This window comes from Dufourea novaeangliae, unplaced genomic scaffold (assembly GCF_001272555.1).
Source record: "Dufourea novaeangliae isolate 0120121106 unplaced genomic scaffold, ASM127255v1 scaffold343, whole genome shotgun sequence".
In the NCBI taxonomy this organism is placed as follows: domain Eukaryota; kingdom Metazoa; phylum Arthropoda; class Insecta; order Hymenoptera; family Halictidae; genus Dufourea; species Dufourea novaeangliae.
In genome coordinates this window covers 1,220,842-1,239,848 of record NW_015374236.1, presented here as the reverse complement: position 1 = coordinate 1,239,848, position 19,007 = coordinate 1,220,842, and the positions used below count along the sequence as shown (strand labels likewise).

General features: G+C 44.1%; 1 long non-coding RNA gene across 1 annotated transcript in view; it reads right to left on the bottom strand.

Moving 5' to 3' along the window:
- LOC107192453 overlaps positions 1-12,753 on the bottom strand; it is a 171,054-nt gene extending 158,301 nt beyond the window's left edge. The window contains exon 1 of the long non-coding RNA XR_001516297.1: positions 12,722-12,753. This is a non-coding gene — a long non-coding RNA (uncharacterized LOC107192453). The remainder of the gene's footprint in view (positions 1-12,721) is intronic.
- Positions 12,754-19,007: the final 6,254 nt, after the last annotated feature.

Here is a 19,007-nt window from a genome sequence, read left to right as displayed (position 1 = left end):
TTCTCCTTGGAATGAAACCGAGGACGACGACGGCAGCAGTGAAGAGACACGACGGTGGGTTTCGAATATCCCGGAGCAACCGAAACCGAAGCAACGCCGCGAACCGCGCAATGACGACGACGTCGAGACTGGCCCAGTCTCGTATAATAATAATAATAATAATAATAATAATAATACCAACAAGGAGTTACCCGTGAGATATTTCGGATACAACCCGGAAACATTTGTACTTTTATTACGAAGCCAGTCGACGACGACGACGACGATGTCGGAGGGTGACGGGAAACGACGACGAGGAATGCAATCGGTAATTACAGCGGCGTAAAAAGGGAAATTACGCTTCAGACATCGCTGGACGGTAAAAGATTCGGAATTGCTTCTCCGATGAATCGATCCCGATCGATCCAGTTTTATATGGGTCATAGACAGATGTCTTGCGTTACGAACTTGTTGGCCGAACGGTTACCGATTCGTGTAGATACGATGCTTTAGGTTCGAAGGTGGGGAATGGAGTCTGTGTGATGATCGGACTGCCGATTTTATGCATTTATACCATGCAGGATTATCTGTAAATCAGTATAGTAGGATATGTAAGAAAAATATAATAACATTTTTGCTTTAGTTCTATATAATTTTATAGAACGATTAATAATTAGAACAGGTTTCTCTTGTATTCAAATTTCTGTAATGTGGTACGTAAAAATTGATATTTGCATAAACATCCACAGTCTACTGATGATATACGTAACGAGAATTTTCTTAATCCTGTAGGATTATACTCCTGAGGGTTATAAATAGATATTTCCATTAATCTTCCTAAATGCTCCAAGTCTAGATACTCTTAGACCTTTTTAAGGTCAATGAATATTAAACGAAGTTAAATTTCTATCTTTGTGACCGTAAAGTCACGGGAAAAATCGTTCGAGAAAATCAAGATGTCGACTTCGCAGAGCAAGTATCGATAATACGATTAGATACCGGAAATATTGGAACGCCTCGGCTTTATCGGAACAATCAACAAAAAGTCGACTCCGTGACAGCTGTTTAAACACGACACGTGCGTAGCTTGTCGCTCCAACTGGCATCCAAGCGAGATCCAGAGAAATCTAAGTTCCGTCGTTATTAGAACTGTGTCTACATCAGGGGGCCAGCTGTTATCGCGAGTGTTATCTTTGTCGCCCCGTTAGTTTGAACTATTAACGCAAAATACCATGTTCGTTTTCACTTATCGGGTTCCAGCGACAAATAGAAGCGTAATTCAATATCTCCGGTTTCTTTTTCTGACCTCGACCACGGATACATTCAATCGCTCTGTTTCTTTTTCCCTATCGAAAACAAGATTGAGCGAGACTATACTATAGCGATACGTCGAATGCCGGAAGATTAATCGTTATAGTGTCATTGGAGATAATTCTTGCACCGATGGTATTATGCAAGATCCATGAAAGGAAACTTTAATTCACGTAAAGGATAGTCCGTTATTGTTGGTGTAATCTGTATACGGATATATTCATTTATGAAAAAATAAATGGAAAGTCTGCAGTAAATTTTCCATTTTCAAGGAAAACGACTTTGAAAATTTATTACATATACATGGAATTTTTGTTCAACACCCATTTCATTTTGAATCATTTTTTCTCACGAATCACCCTCTTATCAATTGTATTTTCCACGAACGGACCACCTTGCGAATACAATTATTATCTATCTAAATTAAGAAGAATCTTTGCAAGCACTACGCCCAACATGTCCAAGCGAAATTGAGTTGAAAGGAACTTCCCGCTGTTCAATTTTCATTTCCGTCGCACACACTGTAGACCAGAATACATCGGGATTCGAGTTCCTCCATCTTCCGCGAGTATACTCCCGTACAGATTGCCCGAGCGCACACAACGATAGGAACGGGGTAAGGAAGCCAACGAGATTCACGGTAAATCATTCGCTATTGTTTGGCACAGCTCCCTGCCCCGGGGAAGACAGAAAAGCCGTCGCTATATCAACGTCCAGGCAAACCGCTTAAGGTTCCGCGCAGACCGCGCGCATTTTTACGATAATGGATTTGCGAATTACATTTACGATCATGTCCCCGATACACTCGATACCGGCCAATATTCGTAACTCACAGTCTTGACCTCGATCCGAAGAGCTTCAAGGTATAACAATTGCTCCATCTGGGTTACGGCTACTTTCCATATACGAAAACAACGATTTACGGTGCAGTCCCATAGCTCTTGAGCAATATTGACGGCCGCTGACTCACCTTTCGAATCATTTTATTTCATAAATACTGCGAACGTGTTCTGTTCCAAATATCTTTGAGGATTGAGCAGAATTTTTAATCGACTGAAATATATGTAGCATGTTTGTAATTAATTGTGTTTAATTATTTGTTTGGGAATTTCGTGTGAAATGACATTTAAAAACTTTGTTGTAACTTATTAATTTTTAGTAATTCTTTCTATTGACGCAATACTAAATGTTATCTTGCGGTGGTTACATTAAAATTGATTTTCGTTATTGCTGCCAACCATAAATATTTATCTATAATTATACCACACTATATGGAATTGTAATTGAATGCTAATATATTCAGTTTCTATACGTACAGGCTGAAACTTGATCACTTTCAACTTCCTCTATTACGAGTTAACGCGACCGTACGAACGAATGGACACTGTCACTCACAATTGGACATTTCGATTTTTTAATTTATACATTTCAATATGTCTATTATTATTACGATTGGTCCTTATGCTAGAGTATTCGGTCCATTATTTCAATCTATAATAAAACGAACGTAATTATCGTCGGTGGTTATTCAACGTCACAAAATATACCCTCGGGTGAAACTAGGTAATCACACACACACACCACACCTGAACGACTCTTTTGAACCTGAATATATCAACTCATTCAAGAAGAAATACTCTGTTATAAAAATTAGAATCTGCACGTTTAATTAATTGAAAATTACGAAATACTTTCTCAATTTTTTATTCCTTATTCGAAACACTTTGTCTAGATAATCAATTTGCCTATCACTGCACATTACACACTTACAAGGGAAGGCACGGAAGTGTCCCCCTCCGATTTTGATGAAACTTCGTATGTCTGCTAAGCAGTCAAAAATAAGAGATACGTATCTTTTTTATCGTCTGAGACGCGACTTTAAGGGGTGAAACCACCCCTCGTTAGTGTTACCATAAAATGGTGTCTCCTCCGAACCAATCACTTCACAAGAATCCACTGACACAATCGCGCAGCAGCTCACACTGTCAAGTTTTTATCTCGAGAACTGAAGTCGACGACACACGACAACCCGAAATCAACGGGATCTCTCATTAGAGTGCGCGACCAACGGACACGATCGAGAGACGGCTCCGTCTCCATCATTCATCGGTTAACGGGCGGTTTGGCGTCCGAGACTGCTTTATGCGGTCAGCGTAGCGTGCACACGAGTCTCCGAGGTCCGGAGGACTTTTCCAAACGAGGCCTTTTACGATCGCGTCGAGGCACACGGAACCTGCCTCCTCCCCGACTAATTGTACCGGCCGGATAATTTTGTGGCGCGTCGAGCGGATAACAAAGGGTCGGCTCAGGAGCCGTTGCTTTAGAACGCGGGTGCGAAGGGATAGAAGGAGAGGGAGAGAACCCCCTGCGCCCCCGTCGACGTTCCGATTCGCCTGACCTTCGCCGCCTTCGTTTAGCCGAGGCAGTTAAGAACTTTCAGGGCAAGAGCACGCGGTGGAGGATCGATGAAACAAGGTGGGTCACCGTTTACCTGCCCCCTCGCCCGTGGCAGCCAGAGACCCGTGGGCACGTTGTTGTTTTTATCGGTTCCGGTAAAATCGAGGCTTTCGCGTGGCTGACGGGGTGGAGGGTGCGTGAGGCAACGTCCCCGTTCGCGGTTACAATAATACGCGGTGTTATTGTTATTAATAGTCCGCGGCGAGCAACGCGTTTTAATTATGCAGTAGGCATTCCCTGCTTGGCAAAAGGTAACAAATGGAGTTTGCTTTTGTGGATTCCGACCGCGTGAAGTAAAAAGGTCAGTTTATCGGGTGAATGCGTGCGGGGGGTTGTGTTTTTAATGAAAATAAATTGTGGGTATGAAATACTCGATGTTGGAGAATTTTCGTGCGGGTTTTTGGGAAAATGATTAAATGGAGTTACGCTACAATCTTTAGGTGGCAGTAATTGAGACGTGTAGTGTGTGTAATGTCTGATATAATTAAAGTATTTTTAAAGAACATTGAATTGGGGTTTGCTGTCTGTTACTTAGAGAAATATACCACTTTATCGCTAGACTATATGCGGTGTGTGCAGAGACTATACCAAGAAAGACTGACTGGCATGCTCAGGTATGCAGCTGGATCCACCGGATGAACCTCGCAGGATATTCCTGGAAGGAATTCGCTCCTGACAAAAAGACCTACACATACGAGGTCCTGCAAACCACGATGCATAGTCGTTTAGATACCGAGGTATATTCGTGTTACAGAATATAGAGTCTCCATTGGATGTCAGTACATTTATCCTTTATTTTTAGTACTTAATCTTTATTCCGTAGTCATCACTACTGACCAGAAAAACTTCTCACATGAAGGACAATAATCTCCTTGCTCCTTAATGTAATAATCACTGAAATATGCATATCATCGACTCAACAAGAATCCCACTGGCAGCCAATTAACTCTGTTGTCCACTACACTATAAGCAAGATAATCGAAAATCCGAAGACAATAAACTAACCCTCCTTATCGCGTCGCCGGTACACGAATAGTCCGACCCGGCAAAGATCAAGTCTATCCGACCGGCCGGAATATTGGACACGCGTAATCGCGTGTACCCGCGTGATTACGCTCCGCGTGTACGTCTTCGCCATCGCGGCGGACAAACGATCCTATCGGCAAGAACACGCCCTTTAGATACACATCTGGCTGTATAATATGTAGGTATATCGCGACGATGTATTATTCGGTAGGGTCTCTTTGAAAAAAAAATTGTTCTAATATTCGCGTGTATTCGAGGGTGAAATCTAGTAAAAACGATGATAGTTGAACGGTGTCAATCGGTACCGATGACGTAAGATCGTTTCTGTCTTGTTTTGATGTTAACGATTTTTTTCATACACACACAGAGCTTTAATGGAAGCGGTTATAAGTGACCAGGAATACTAATTAAAGAGGTAAACGCGGACAGCGATACAGAGAGGCAAGAATAATTGGAGCGGACTCGTTAAATAGTAACTGAGAATCGTAACCACTTGAAACCCGGTCGAGCGGCAATTAACACTTCCCGATTGGCCATTGGAACGAACATTATGAGAGGGAATCAATGAATTCGGTAGCCAGCTTGTTCTCTCATGCAAATAATTCGCCTCGATTTGTTTGCACTTACAGAAGGGTGGGCTCGCCTCGATCCTAATTTTACACCGGCTAGAGCCCGTTTGTGTTGATTATCAACGCGGCCGGCCGGGGTCGTTCGCTACCGGACCAAATCACTCGCGTTTATTTGCTCGAATTTCCCAGATGATCTTCGATTATACGGGCTTCGAGAGCTGAGACAAAGAGGACTGGTACTTGCGCGGCGATAAACCATCGATAAGGAAGTTGTTCGATTCGATTCGATTCGCATTGTCCGGCAGCATACTTTCTTTTACACCCAATTTAATTAGGTATGTATCGGTAAGTATAGTTATCATGAAAAAATAATATATACTTTCTTGTGAAGCATAAATTCCTGCTTACCATTTATCATTCATAATCTGCACGTTTAGGCGCAATGATAGAAATATTTTCAATCGTACAATAAATTCCAAAATAAGAGGTAAGTATAAATACTTTTCTGAATTAAGTACATGTGACGTTTTGACAGGAACGAATGTTGAACTAAACTGTGAACCGATATAAATTCCAATCTGGTTGTAACTGTTTATATAGGTACCAATTTACGTTCCAAGCAATGTAGTTCATCATTATAAAGCCCCTGATACAATATCTCGTTCGAGAGTGTTCTCGACGTAGGAACAAAATTATTCACGAACATTCGTGAAATAAAAGTGGAAAATCGAGAACCAACAATTCAAACGATATCACGGTTAAATTCAGCACCAGCTCCCATTTCTATTCTAACTGTCTGAATTTTCGATCGAGTAATCGGCGAACAAAAGCGTTTTCCGTCTAATAGCAAAAAATTCTCCCAGCCAATTAATTCAACTCCATCCTTCAGGACACACCTTTTATACGTCAAAATTTCCCTCTAATTATCCACCGTGTGGATCCACGAATCCCGCGAACCTTCGATTTCCACGTCGTTAAACATCTTCTCGACACGCCTCAGGAAACGCTTCTTCTACCTTTCCAACCGCTCGCGGTCACCTCCTTTCATTTCCTATCTGGGTGTCTAAGTAACGTCACGGGCATCCCATGAATATTGACGATCGGTGGGGGCGACGGTTCATATTCTTGTTTCTAATCGAGCTCTCCGTGACTTCTCATTTTTCAACCCTCTATCAGTAGGGACAAAAAGTTGCGCCATTCACCCTACCTCTCCAGCCGTGCTCTCTCTCTCTCTCTCTCTCTCTCTCCCTCTCTCTCTCTCCGTTCCTCTCTGTCTCTATGCGCTTTTCTAAGGTGACACGATACCCCCAGGGAGGGAAGGGGAGGTTTGAGGTAGAACTTTCCATGTATTTAAGGGCTCTCCCTCTTAACGATCAGACGCATCATCCTATCTGGTGCCAATAAACGTAACCGTCGACACGCGAACAACAATGCCTAACACACATCCAGTTCGGTCATTCGCTGGTTCTGTATCGGTTAAGATCAATCCGTCCCCCTTTACACCCAGGCACAGAATATCCCAACAGTACGAGCACACAAACACCTCCACCCCCGTCCGCACACGTTGTCGCGATTAACTTCCCGTTCGTCTTTATCGTTTCTCTCTCGTCTCCTGTTTCGGTACCCCGCGCACGATAACGGCGTATCGCTTTTGGTTTCCGTGTGGTGGAATTCGATCAAAGCGTAGCACACGCGCGTCGCCGCTAACCCTCCCGCCGTTTAGTCCCCGTTTCTGGTGGTATCCTCGTCCGTGAAAGAATCGGGGACCTGAAAGGAGCCTTTTGCCATCTACCCTTTACGATACACAGTCTGTAGACTAGATAGTGATGGTGGTGCATCGTACTCGGGCCAGCACGTCTCTAAAGTGTCGTCGCCTCCCCGTGTCAGACCGTCTCCTCTCGTACACGCTTCGACTTTCTCTCGCAGACCATTAGCGGGCTGAATGATTAATGGAGCGTTCACCGGGGGAGAGGAAGATCGTTGTTACCCCTTCACCCTCTGGGGAAGACAGCAACGGACAACGGAAGTCGACGGTTTAGCTCGGTTATTTTTAGTTTGAAATTCCTTGGACGCGACACGCCGTCTGGCGAGCCTCTGGGTCGTGGCGATTCACTGTTTTATTGGAACCGTCTCTAGGAGGAAGTAGCCAATACATGTATACTTTAGAGTTGGATACCGGTCTGTTGAAGGAGTATGGAGAATAGTTACGAGTCTTTATTCACACGCGTACCAATGACTTCTTTTGATACTTTCGTGTCGTACAACTTAATTCGAATCAGGGGGGCGGGGGGGTGTTGGGAAAACGTTCGCTTACCATAATATTTGCTCATTCTATATTGAAGGTGCCTGTGTTAAGGTGGGACACCCTGTATAATCCCGACAAAACTACAGTCGGAGCAATAATAAATACACACAAACATGTACCCATTTGGAAATACAGTTTGTTACTAAACTGTCCGTAATGTATTCCTCCCACAGTTATGAGTTTCCAGCACTTCGTTCCACACGCTACACCTGTGCAACCTTCTGTACCATTCGGTTAAAAATTCTTTCTTCATTAACAGAATCTAGATGTTTTCGTTTTACCCGAGTCGTCCGATTGATATACGCGACGCGAACGAAGTTGCACCGTGGAGAAAGTTCGTGTGTCCGGTTCTCCGCGGGAAACAAAAGGAGCCAGGCACGTAAAGGAAAATTCCGTTGTCCTTATTACGACGGAAACTTTTCACGACACCTACGGGGGAGCCCCCCGGTGGTCCCGTTGTAAAGTCACGCAGTTTTTGTTGTTCCCGTCGCGCGTTTCACGGTGAAACTTACGGAAGCCGCGGCAACCACGATGAATTATTGTACATCAGGGGACCCGTCCGCGCGCGCGTTTTGTCTGCAAAATACAAGGGGGTGCACACGGAGTAGCTAAAGCCACCCCCTGTGTTCGCGGAATTCCACGTCCGACCGGAATTATACGAAAAATAACAAGCCACGAGGCGTGTCGTGAATGGACGCTCGCGAGACTGAATGAACGAGAGCCTGAAATTTACAACTTTTTAACGGGGCCAACGGTGGTTCCGTTTCTATCCCGTCCGACTAATTTCCCGCGGAGCCGTATTCATCCGATCCTCCCGCCATTCAGACCTCGCGATTGTAATAAATATCAGAGGGATCGCGATGGAAGAATTAATTTCATTCGATCCAACGGTGAGAGAGGCACCGAAAGAGAAGTGTAGAAAAAGGGGATGAGGAAAAAGCCAGAAAAATACCTCGACAGGAATAGAGGCCGTGGAATATGATTCGTGAATAAAATCCATGCCAATTTTCTGCCGGATTTCCTAGCGGGGCTGTACGCGGCCAAATGGCCGGCACGCGTTGATTGCATACCTTATAACCGCAAGAAAGGATACAATGTTCACACGGATATGCACTTATCCCCTCGGCGCGTGGTGAGCTACGGGCGCAGTCGCAAATAATCAACTATGCCAGCCAGAGATTTCTCAGCGGGACCTCTTCCTTCCCTTCCCCTCCATCGTCAACGCATAAATCGTCGAACAACATTTCTCACCTGTCCTCCGGGCGAATGCATATAACTCGCGCGTGCATACGTAGACGCGTGCACCTCGCGAAAACAATCAAAAGATTCAGGGGTTGGAACGATGCGGGGGCGGTAGGTTAAATGTAGGTTCTCCTGTTGAACGGAGTCTGTTATTAGGAGCGGCTGAAAATAAGTAGCTTCGTTAAAAAGGGAACGTTTCAGGCGTTTCGCGTTTCATGACTCATCCTTGTGTATAACGAGGGCAGTAGTATTACGTAGTTGAGACATTTTAGAGGTGTAGAGTGTACAGTTTGATTGTGGAATTGATGTGTATGTAACGTAGTCGTATTTCCTATTTTGTTGTATGTTCTACTCTACGTCCCTTTTCGCTATGTTTGAGCAGAATATTTATCGCTGAACCGAGGTTTGTTTGATGTAACATGCAGTGTCATCGTTATTTTTATCGTTCGTTGAAAACAGAAGATTTGAATGTATTTTTGAATTTATCGTTTGACACTGGAACTACCGAAGCAGAAATGGACTGGTTGACCATAGATTACGATGCATCACCGTGGATTATTAACTACTCGAAGAAAACTCTGTGTAAACTATTCGTTTGTCTTCTAGACTTCCATATACCTACTTGTGTATCGCGCCAAAGGGTTCATAATCCGTTCATAAATAAAAATTGTATTATTACTATTATTTCGCAAGTCCATTCAAAACGACAACTCACGAACCAACACCGAAATCCAGTAGTCACTTCGTGAAGTAGAATCAGACGTTCCACGACAGACACATCGTCGCGGATGCATATTTCAGAGGTCGTAATTGCACGAAAACAGCAACTCACCGTTCGTATACCGGGTCGTGCATACCGTTAAAAATATTCTCGACAGGTAAAAATACAAGCTCGAGCACGCGATAGGCGGTTCAAAAGCCGTATTGACAACGGGTCTGGCGTGTACCAGAAAGTGAACGACCCTGTGCCGCGCAACGCCGTACAAATACTTCTCGAGCCGTGAAACCTGTAACTAATTGTGCTGAGCTTACAAAAAAACCGATAAAGGGGAACGAAGAAGCAAAAGAAAGATAGAGAAAGAGAGGGGAAAGACTGAAAAGTTTTTTCGTAAGAATCAGAGACAGCCGGTTTGCGTCGTATCGTGACCGGAGCGATTTGCATCGTAATGCAAGTCAATTACGGCGCGTTTCATAAATCACGAAAGTGTGCACGCCACCAGTCGACCATCTCTCTCTCTCTGTGTGTACACGGTTCCCTACTTCGGGCTTCGCCAGAAATTCCGCGGGCCACGAGGCGGCGCAACTTCCGCTCCGTCTGCCGCGCACAACGCAACGGCATACGCGACGGACCCGCGACCAAGCCCATCTAAATTTATTTCCATAAACGCCCCACCAGTCGTTCAGGGTCGCTTGATCACCGCGCCTTGTTCAAAACGGGGGGCTGTCCTGTCCATTCAGAAACTTCCGCGGGAGCACTAATCCGTGGTCGAAAGGAGAGACACGGTTTCCCGAGGCAAGAATTTGCAAAAGTTCGCGACGTTATTCGTCACGGAGCACTGAATTTCTCTGTTCGTGGGACCCAGGCGATTACGATAGTTCATTTATTAGGCACACGGAGGAGATACCTATTGGCTTATCGGTTTGATCGTGGATTATTCTTTCGATCTATCGTCCTTCGTTCTTTTCAACTGTGTGTCTCCCGATACCAATGAAGTTCGTGGTGTTATTTGGGGTAGATGTCTTCGTGGTGTTTCGTCTACAATGATATGAGTCAGTGGAACGATGTAACGATAATTGTTACGTTTATTCCACAAGCTCAGTTACGATGTATTGCAGTAATACTCACTTTTCACTACCATAACTAATCTCACTTAGATTTTCACTTGCCAAACATTTTAATCGCGCTGTACACCCTTGATTTCTCTTACCAACCACGCGCCTTGAAATCCAATATTTGTCGCGAAACAGACGAGCGTCCTTCGTGCACGCGTCATTGGTGCTCCGTAGCAAGCGCGTTAAATGCAGTAAACAAATCAGCCAGTTCTTGCCAGAGAAGGCCAAGGCGAGAGAAAAGCGCTTAGCAAATAGCCATGCGATTAAATGCTTCAAGACGTTACATCACGTTCTTTTTTCCCCATCCCCCAGTCTCCCCTAGAGGAAGCTTCAACAGGATGAAATTAACCTTCTCAGACTGCGAGAACTTTTTCTTTCGATTCATTAAAAGTTCAGGGGGTTCTGGGAGGGGCGTGTTGTATGATAACGCCGGCGAGAGAGCGACGTTTCGGCGCGGATCTTTGGAGAGGAGAGAAGCAAGGCGAACAAGTTGCCTTGTTTTCGTTTTTTTTTTCGCCTTCACTATCCTCCCCCCCAACCCCTTGTTTCATCTCCGTTCCATCGACCAAATTCACGAAACAGGACGCGATAAGCCCAGTTCGCCCGGCTGTTCGGGCCACCCCGCTCGCTCTTTCCACCACCCCTTGGGGAAAGGCGATTTAATAAAGGGAGCGGAAACATCGCAGTTCTTGTAAGCCGGAACGGATTGAAGCTCAAGTGGCTTATTTCTCTCTGCTAGGCTAGACGGACGGCTTTATTCGAATTTTTCTCCTTTGCGTGCCGTGCTAGACACCAGGCTCTGTTCACCCCCAAACAAGATAGAAACGATGCAATTAGCCCTGGGCTGCATAATATTTTGACGGATTTTTTTTCTGCGGGCGAGTATAGCGCGTCACCTTTCGGGAAAATGCGCAGACCTTGCGTGGCCCCGTTCTGCCCGTGGCAGAACGAATGGAAAAGTTTAACGGGCGGGGATGATGCTGGTCGAAGTCAGTCCTCCAGAAGGCGAGGGGTAGGAATTTAATTCGACTCGCGAGGGGTAAGTTTCAAAGTTAGTTCCGAAAGTGCTAATAGCCTACTTAACATATCTCGTTCTTTTTCGAAAGATTCGACGAAGAATGTCGAAATTGATTTGTGAATCTTGAGCTGATGAATATGAAGATACGATGAGGAAATGATGAATAATTTGCTGAAGTGAGAATTAAATATGAAACTACTGTCCGCGTGTTACCATTGAATTAATAATTATGTACGAAGAACGCGGAGAAGTGTATTTAAAGACGGAGTTTCTTCGAAGAATATAAGTTCAATGGGTACTCGGTGGAAAAACGTGGCTCATTAGAAGGAAATCTTGAATGTTAATTTTACTCTCGCCGGGGGTTATGCTATTCGTTCTTCGAACAACAAAGACGAGATTTCTCCGGTTGTGCTGCGTAATGAAAATTTTTCACCGCTGCGTTTCTTATTTTTTTTTTTCGGTTCTCAACTAGTGGGATTCGTTAAACTGAAACGAATCTGACCGGCAGGCATTCGTTTTTGTTCAGCTGTATATAGCTAAAAAGCCGAACGGAAAAGTTGGAAATTAGAGATTCCCCATTTTAACGACGCTTTCTTTCGTTCGTTTTCGCGCATGCCACCGGAATTACCTCGACTACGCCGCGGATACCGGATTCCTTAATTCCTCGCGTTTTCGACCGCGAATAATTAGCATCACCGTCCGACGGGCAGCGAAAAATTAATTTCTTCCAAGATAACAATTACTGCTCACGGTAGATTTCCCTCTTATAATGATTAAACCGCGTGTAACGTTTCCGAGTGGTCGGCCAACGAGGAAAATCCGACTGAAAACGCGAGCGACGCATTATGTAAAAGAAACCCCAGAGGTCCGGGGAGTTCTGAAAAATCTGTTCGAACCGCACGCGTGACTTAATCTTATCTTTATATCTAGTCAAAAGGGTCCATATTTCGTCGCGATTAGTCCACTGTTTCCTCTCCCTACCTTAAGAACGGTGATCTTGACGTCACTTGGGACCTGCAAACAGAAAAATAGAAATCGTTTAAATACGAAAAATGCAATCAATTGTGCGTAGGTTCGTTGGGGAGGGGATTTAGGGAACCTTTGAATTCCCTAAGGAAGACTTAGAAATTTTGTAACTACATACACGTATGTAATATTATTATGCCCTTGGAAACAAAAATTCGATGTCAAAACTTTTATGTCATTACCATTGTCGCGTCCGTCCGCGTGGATTTCTCTTTCGAATCCGCCTGGAGTTGTAAATTCCAGGCTCGACCGTCGTGGTACGCGTCCGGTTGCGAACTGTTGCCCGCCAAATTAATATTAGGCAACTGTTTCAATTTCTTTAGTGAGAAAAACGAATAATTGCTCGACCGTTGGAGCTGGCGAATCGTGATGCGAATGTTGTCGAATGATTGTTCGATTGCGAGTTAATGCGAATGAATTGAGTCCGTGTGACTCTAGTCGTAACGAGTATGTTTTGCGAACGAGTGTTTGCGAACGAGTGTTTTCTATTGAATGTTTTCGACTGAATGTATCTTTTCGACTGAAAGAAAAGGAATAAAATAATAAAAAGTAACGGTATCGTCTGACTGTATAACCGTCGTTTCGGTCTACGACGGAACAACCATTTACATATTCCCCTTATCTTCACTTTTATCATATTGTTCTCATAACTTTTCCTTAATTTTGGAATAAAATTCGAATTTCGCTAAACAATTTGGTGAAACCGAAGTGAGAGCCTTTCGTGAACAAATTTATGAGTCACAGATGCTACAGCCGTGGTAACTGCACGTTACAAGCAAATTTCCAAACTGCCAACAGCGATAAAAGAGTAAAGAATATGAAAAATAAAGTGTCCATTGCACAGTATAGTATTTCTCGGCAACGAAGAGTAACAGACAGCAGAAAAGTGTAGGCGGCCTGACGGTCGAATTGCGTGCACCGGGTTAATTACCGCGAACTCTTGCGTACAGAGGTGATAATCATCCAATCGTGAAGCACCGCGTTTATCACGCTTACTCTCCCGGATGGTTTGTTCTCGAAGCGAAGTGCTTTCATTGCGACGTGTTGCGCGTCCCCTCGCGGGCCTCTTCGTTTTGGATTCGGTCCCCGGCGGGGTTTTATTGCGAGCACGTAGCTAAATTCCGCGAAACCGGAAGTTGTACGGGGAACGAACACGTTTCGTTGGCGAACAAAGACAGACGATAGTAGGTCGCGACAAATGCTGCTGCTGCTGCTGCTGCTGCATTATCATGTTGGATGACCAGCTTCCTGAATCACCAGCGACCCTATCTGATAATCACAACCAAACTGTTATGTCCAAAATATCTTAATCACAGTCGCATCTGCTCTTTTCAAAGTCGAAAATCCTAGAGGAGGCTTCTGAAGGGCCATTGCAACTTTCTCCCCATCACAACACCGAATACTATTATATGTAAGCTTTCCGAAAAGACACAAGGGGCAATTCTGGTTCCGACGGAGACTTGAGAACTTCGAAACGTATAATTTAGAATGTTACGATAACTCTGTTACGCGTAGTCGAATAAACGTCTTCAAGATTCTTTTATTAAGTGTTGCACTCAATTCCACAACCCGGAATCCAACAATCGTTGGTGGCTTTCTGCTTCGTCGTCGTTACGGCTTTCGAATGTAAGCGCTCGCCCCGGCAGAAGCGATCGGGAGAGATTGACGCGTGGTAGGACGAGAAATTAACTCCGTGACCGGTCTCGCCGGAGCTAATTACGATGAGAATTACGCTTGGCCTGGCTTCGAGACAATTTCGAAGCCCGTGACCGCGCGACTGGTAATTAGAGGTTCGTTAACGTGCCACGGCGCACGGTTCCAGTAACTCGAACGAATCGCCTTTGAAGTACACACACGCAGTTTCTAATCGCTTGTACGAAGAATCGAATACAAGAACCGAGTCTGTTCGTGCGTGAAGAGTGCAGCTTTGGAAATGGCGAACAGGATACCAGACGATTGGAAAATCTAAACTATGCTCGGGTACCAACAGTTCGCCTGTTTCGATTCAACGTCAACTGTTGTTGAAACAGCAGGAAGAAACTTTGACGTTGATATTGCTAATTAAGCTCTCTAGTTTCCCGGCTGGCGGAAAGGTTGTACAGAGTGTCATAAAAGAAGCGTTACCATTTAGTTTTAACATTGCTCAGTCCGTTCATTTTGAAATTTACCATTTCTTTATAACAGAGTTCCATGGTTAAACAACTTGTTTACTTGATACATGTTGAGGACCGACGACTTTTCACAATTTTCTTTCAGTTTAGTTAACGGAGAATTCATTTCCAAATTAAAGTGGTAATGTTTCATCCATGACATCCTGTAGTTAATTACCAGTAATACCTATTACCCGTTGAACGGATAAAAGTGGAATAATTTGCATAGCCCCGTACACTACTTCATTTACAACATCCATAAAAATGACATTAATCGACAACTCCTAACAATTGACACGGCAAAAAAATTGAAAGGATGTCACCGTTACGCTCTAAAGATTACACCCTGGACAGCGTAAAACGTGTCGCGCAGGGAGACACTCGACACACTTTGAAATCAAAAGGAGGAAAAATTTTGCTCCACCAGCTTAATGAAGTTCGAACGAGAACGCAGTTTAGAGCGGTTCCGTACGTGTTACGTACACCACCCTGTGCTCCCTTCGAAACTCAATCAGCGCGCCCTTAAGGGCAGCCGGTCGTGCGGGGTCGTCGTCCACGCTTAGCAAATAGATAAACTTGCCCGGAACTTCCGGACAAAAGTGGCCCCGATGATTCGCCGTGGGGAATAGGTTCAGATACGGAAAGTCGTTCTCACCCTGTGTACCACGTGCGAAACGGAGGCTACCAGATTGGAGAGCAAAAACTTTTCAAACTTCTTTCGAGGCTTGCCAAGAGAAAGGGTGGGGGGAGGGGTAGAGATTTTCTTGCCGCTAAGGGCGGTTCCGTGGTCTTGTTGTTTGCCCTCCCGCGGGTCTTCTTACCAGGCGATGACTTGTTTCTCACGTACACTTCATTAGGTACTCCTCCGCGGGGACAACGGGACCACCTCTTTCGTGGCCGAGATTACTTCTTCTCGAGAACCAATTTCGTGGCCGCACATCTAAACGCGATAGAAGCCACGAAGAGAAAGGGGGTGGAGGTAGAAAAGGCATTCTTTCCCTTCGAAGTTAAGAGCCCGCCGCCATCCTTTCCAGGACCCTGTTATCGTATAAGCAACGAGACGAGAACCCTTTCCTGCTTAATGGAATTAGAATCCTATTTCTCGACCGCTAATTGCGTCTATGATCTCGTCCCAGTCTCGTTCCCGTGAACCCTGATGATCTACACACCGGGAGAACGACCTCAGACCGTGTCGCTGGAAGATTAAAAATGTTTCAAGAGGACACTCTTGCTCGGGTCTTCCGGTGACGAGGATGGGAATGAATCTGACGTTTTATTGAGACAGAGTAACTCGGACCCGCTTAACCCTTTCGTTATGGACAAATTCATTATCTAGATAAAGAGTTTCGAATAACGAATAAAAGATAAAAAAGAGTAGTTCGTTATTTGTAATCGTTGAAACGTGGAAAATTCCAATTTTTATAATATAATACTTCCTCTCGAATGTGTCGACATTTGGCGAACAATCACGTCATTTCGTTATCTGTCCATAGCTCAGGGTAACGCCCTTAGATACTGAGGCTTCTCGCTATGTGTTATTCGAATAAAATTGTGCCCCAGTCTGCTTTGCAACAAACAGTGTAACATCTGCTTAATTAATACGTATGATTAATTGATTGAATTTACGGAAAGAATTAAGTAACGTGAAATTTTGACGAGTCACTATAGTCACCTTTAACCTACAAGAAGCGCTCGACGTCGGATGACTATAGTCACCCATATTAATGAAAGGGTTAAATGGAGAGGCTAAAAACAGAGCAATGATAAAATTCACCGCGGAGAGAGGTGTGTTCTTCGCGTGGAATTTTTACAGGTCGAGGAATTTAATGAACCTCGTAACGTGGACGCGTTATTTTCGCGGTGAAGGATTCATCCGTTATGAAGACGTTAATTACGGCCCCGGTTAATGTTAATTGCTCGCACGGGAGTGCAGCTAACTACGCTTAAACGCGAAACAATTGGTTAAACGGGATACGACGATGAGATGATGAGCTCTCACGACGTGACGGTGCCGCGGGACCGCTGTAACGTCGAAATAATTTCGCTGGGCAGTGGACGATTAATGCGGCTTTTATAAATGATTCAGTGCGAAGAGGAGAGATCGTTGATTTCCTTCGGACGGTTTAAGGGCGCGCGGGCACGCGATCGCGATATTGTTGCAAGGGCGCAAACTTGAGCATGAGAAACTTGTTGAGGATTGTAATTTTAATTTAACGACGTATAAAAATGTTATTAAGTCATAGGGACCAGTTTGGGTTACGTGTAGAAAGAAAGGGTGATAAAACGGGTAATAAAGTTGCTGTTGAAGGTGCGGGGGGTGTGTGTAAATCGTAGGTGATATGGCGCGTGAATATGGAGTGTGGATCGTATACAATGTCACAAAATGGTCCCGATTAACTGCAAATTAAAAACTGCAGATACATTTTCTACATTGTTTCATTGTATTCGAATCTATTACTTTAGAGAACAAAACTGGAGAGGGGAGAGAAGAAACCCTTGTTGTTTCATTCAAATGGTTCAGGAATTGATTTCAGAAAGTGTAATAAATTATTTTTTTGATGAATTTGAACATACTTCGTATTGAAACTGATACTACTGTTGAATCACACATCAATTTGAATCAATGAATCACGTGGTTCGTTATGGGTACAAATTTAGCCCAGGACAATGAACCAAACAGGACCATTTCGAGCAAAGTATTTCACGTATTCACGTTCAATTGTCTAGCGATGGTATTCCCCTACGGGTATTAACTTTCCCCGCGTTTTCTTCTCTCGTATACTAGCACAGACCGTCTAGAAATTCGATCCGTCGTGCCCATTAATTCTCTAACGATTGTCCCCAGCGAACGAACCGAATTTATGAGGCACAATGTCCGGGACCATCCTCGAAACCGGAGTAAAATTCAATCCGTCAGCGATAATTCCATCCTCGAATTTCCTCCGTAACGTGGGCTACACAAACTGTTGGAAATTTTGATCTGTTGCGGTAAATGTTACACGAAACTGTACGTTCTACATGAAAACTCCTACGGTGCGTGAGACCCCGGAGGCGAGAATAGTTTAAAACGAACCGGCGTCAAATGTTAATATTGAAAAGTTACGACACTGGATACACGAGTCGCGACGATTCATCGATAAAACGCGTTAAGATTGATAATGACACCGTGAGCACGAGAAGAACGGAAAAATACGACGTTTCCCAATTTATTACGGTGTATGTTTTGCAAACGAAAGCAATTGAACACGGTCAGGCGGGTTCCTCTTTCTCGCGACACACATTCGGGCTATTTTAATGAACCGCGTTGAACGTTTCAATTCCGGAATATTATTGCCACGTCTGTCCAGCTTTTTTTGCTCCAGAACAGTGAGATCGTAGCCTGTGACCGGTCGTTTAACGTTAACTAAAAATTATCACGAGACAAAATATGACTCGTTTTCTTTGTATCTGCTGAATATACATAATAATGATACGAGGAAAGTTTTCTGGGTCGCATCGAAATATCACCATAATTACCTAGTTATTGGACGAAGGGCATCTCCTCGTAACGACGAATAATTTCGCGTTAATAAAGCTGTGCTGCAATAACAATTTCGCGAATTCAAAGGTATTTCCCACTAAGAGTGTACGAGTGAAAACGAACGAAAACAGAAACGGGGAATTCAAAGGATTGTATTAAAGGGAACACTGAAATGTTTACGCGAACGATGTAATCTCTTTCCGCAGGTATTTATGATGGAATGCTATTCTGGAAATTCATTCTATCCACTTGTCTAAGTGGGCATAAACTAATACCTAACGAATAAATGCATTTTCACCGACGATCTACACAGTCTTCATGCTGATAACAAATAATTGAAGAATTGAATTGAAACACTGAATCTGTGAAATCCCGATTAACATTAATGGTCAGAACAGAACGACTGTGTTCTATTTAATTCAGTCTTCGACCATTTCCATTTGCAACAATGGCTGCAACTGTTCGCCAACGTTGCAGATACCGTTGCTGCGGTTTTCTTTCGTTCCGAACAGTCAAAGACTTTCAAACGAGTTTTTACAGGTTCGGCCGATTTCGATTATTGCCAACGGCG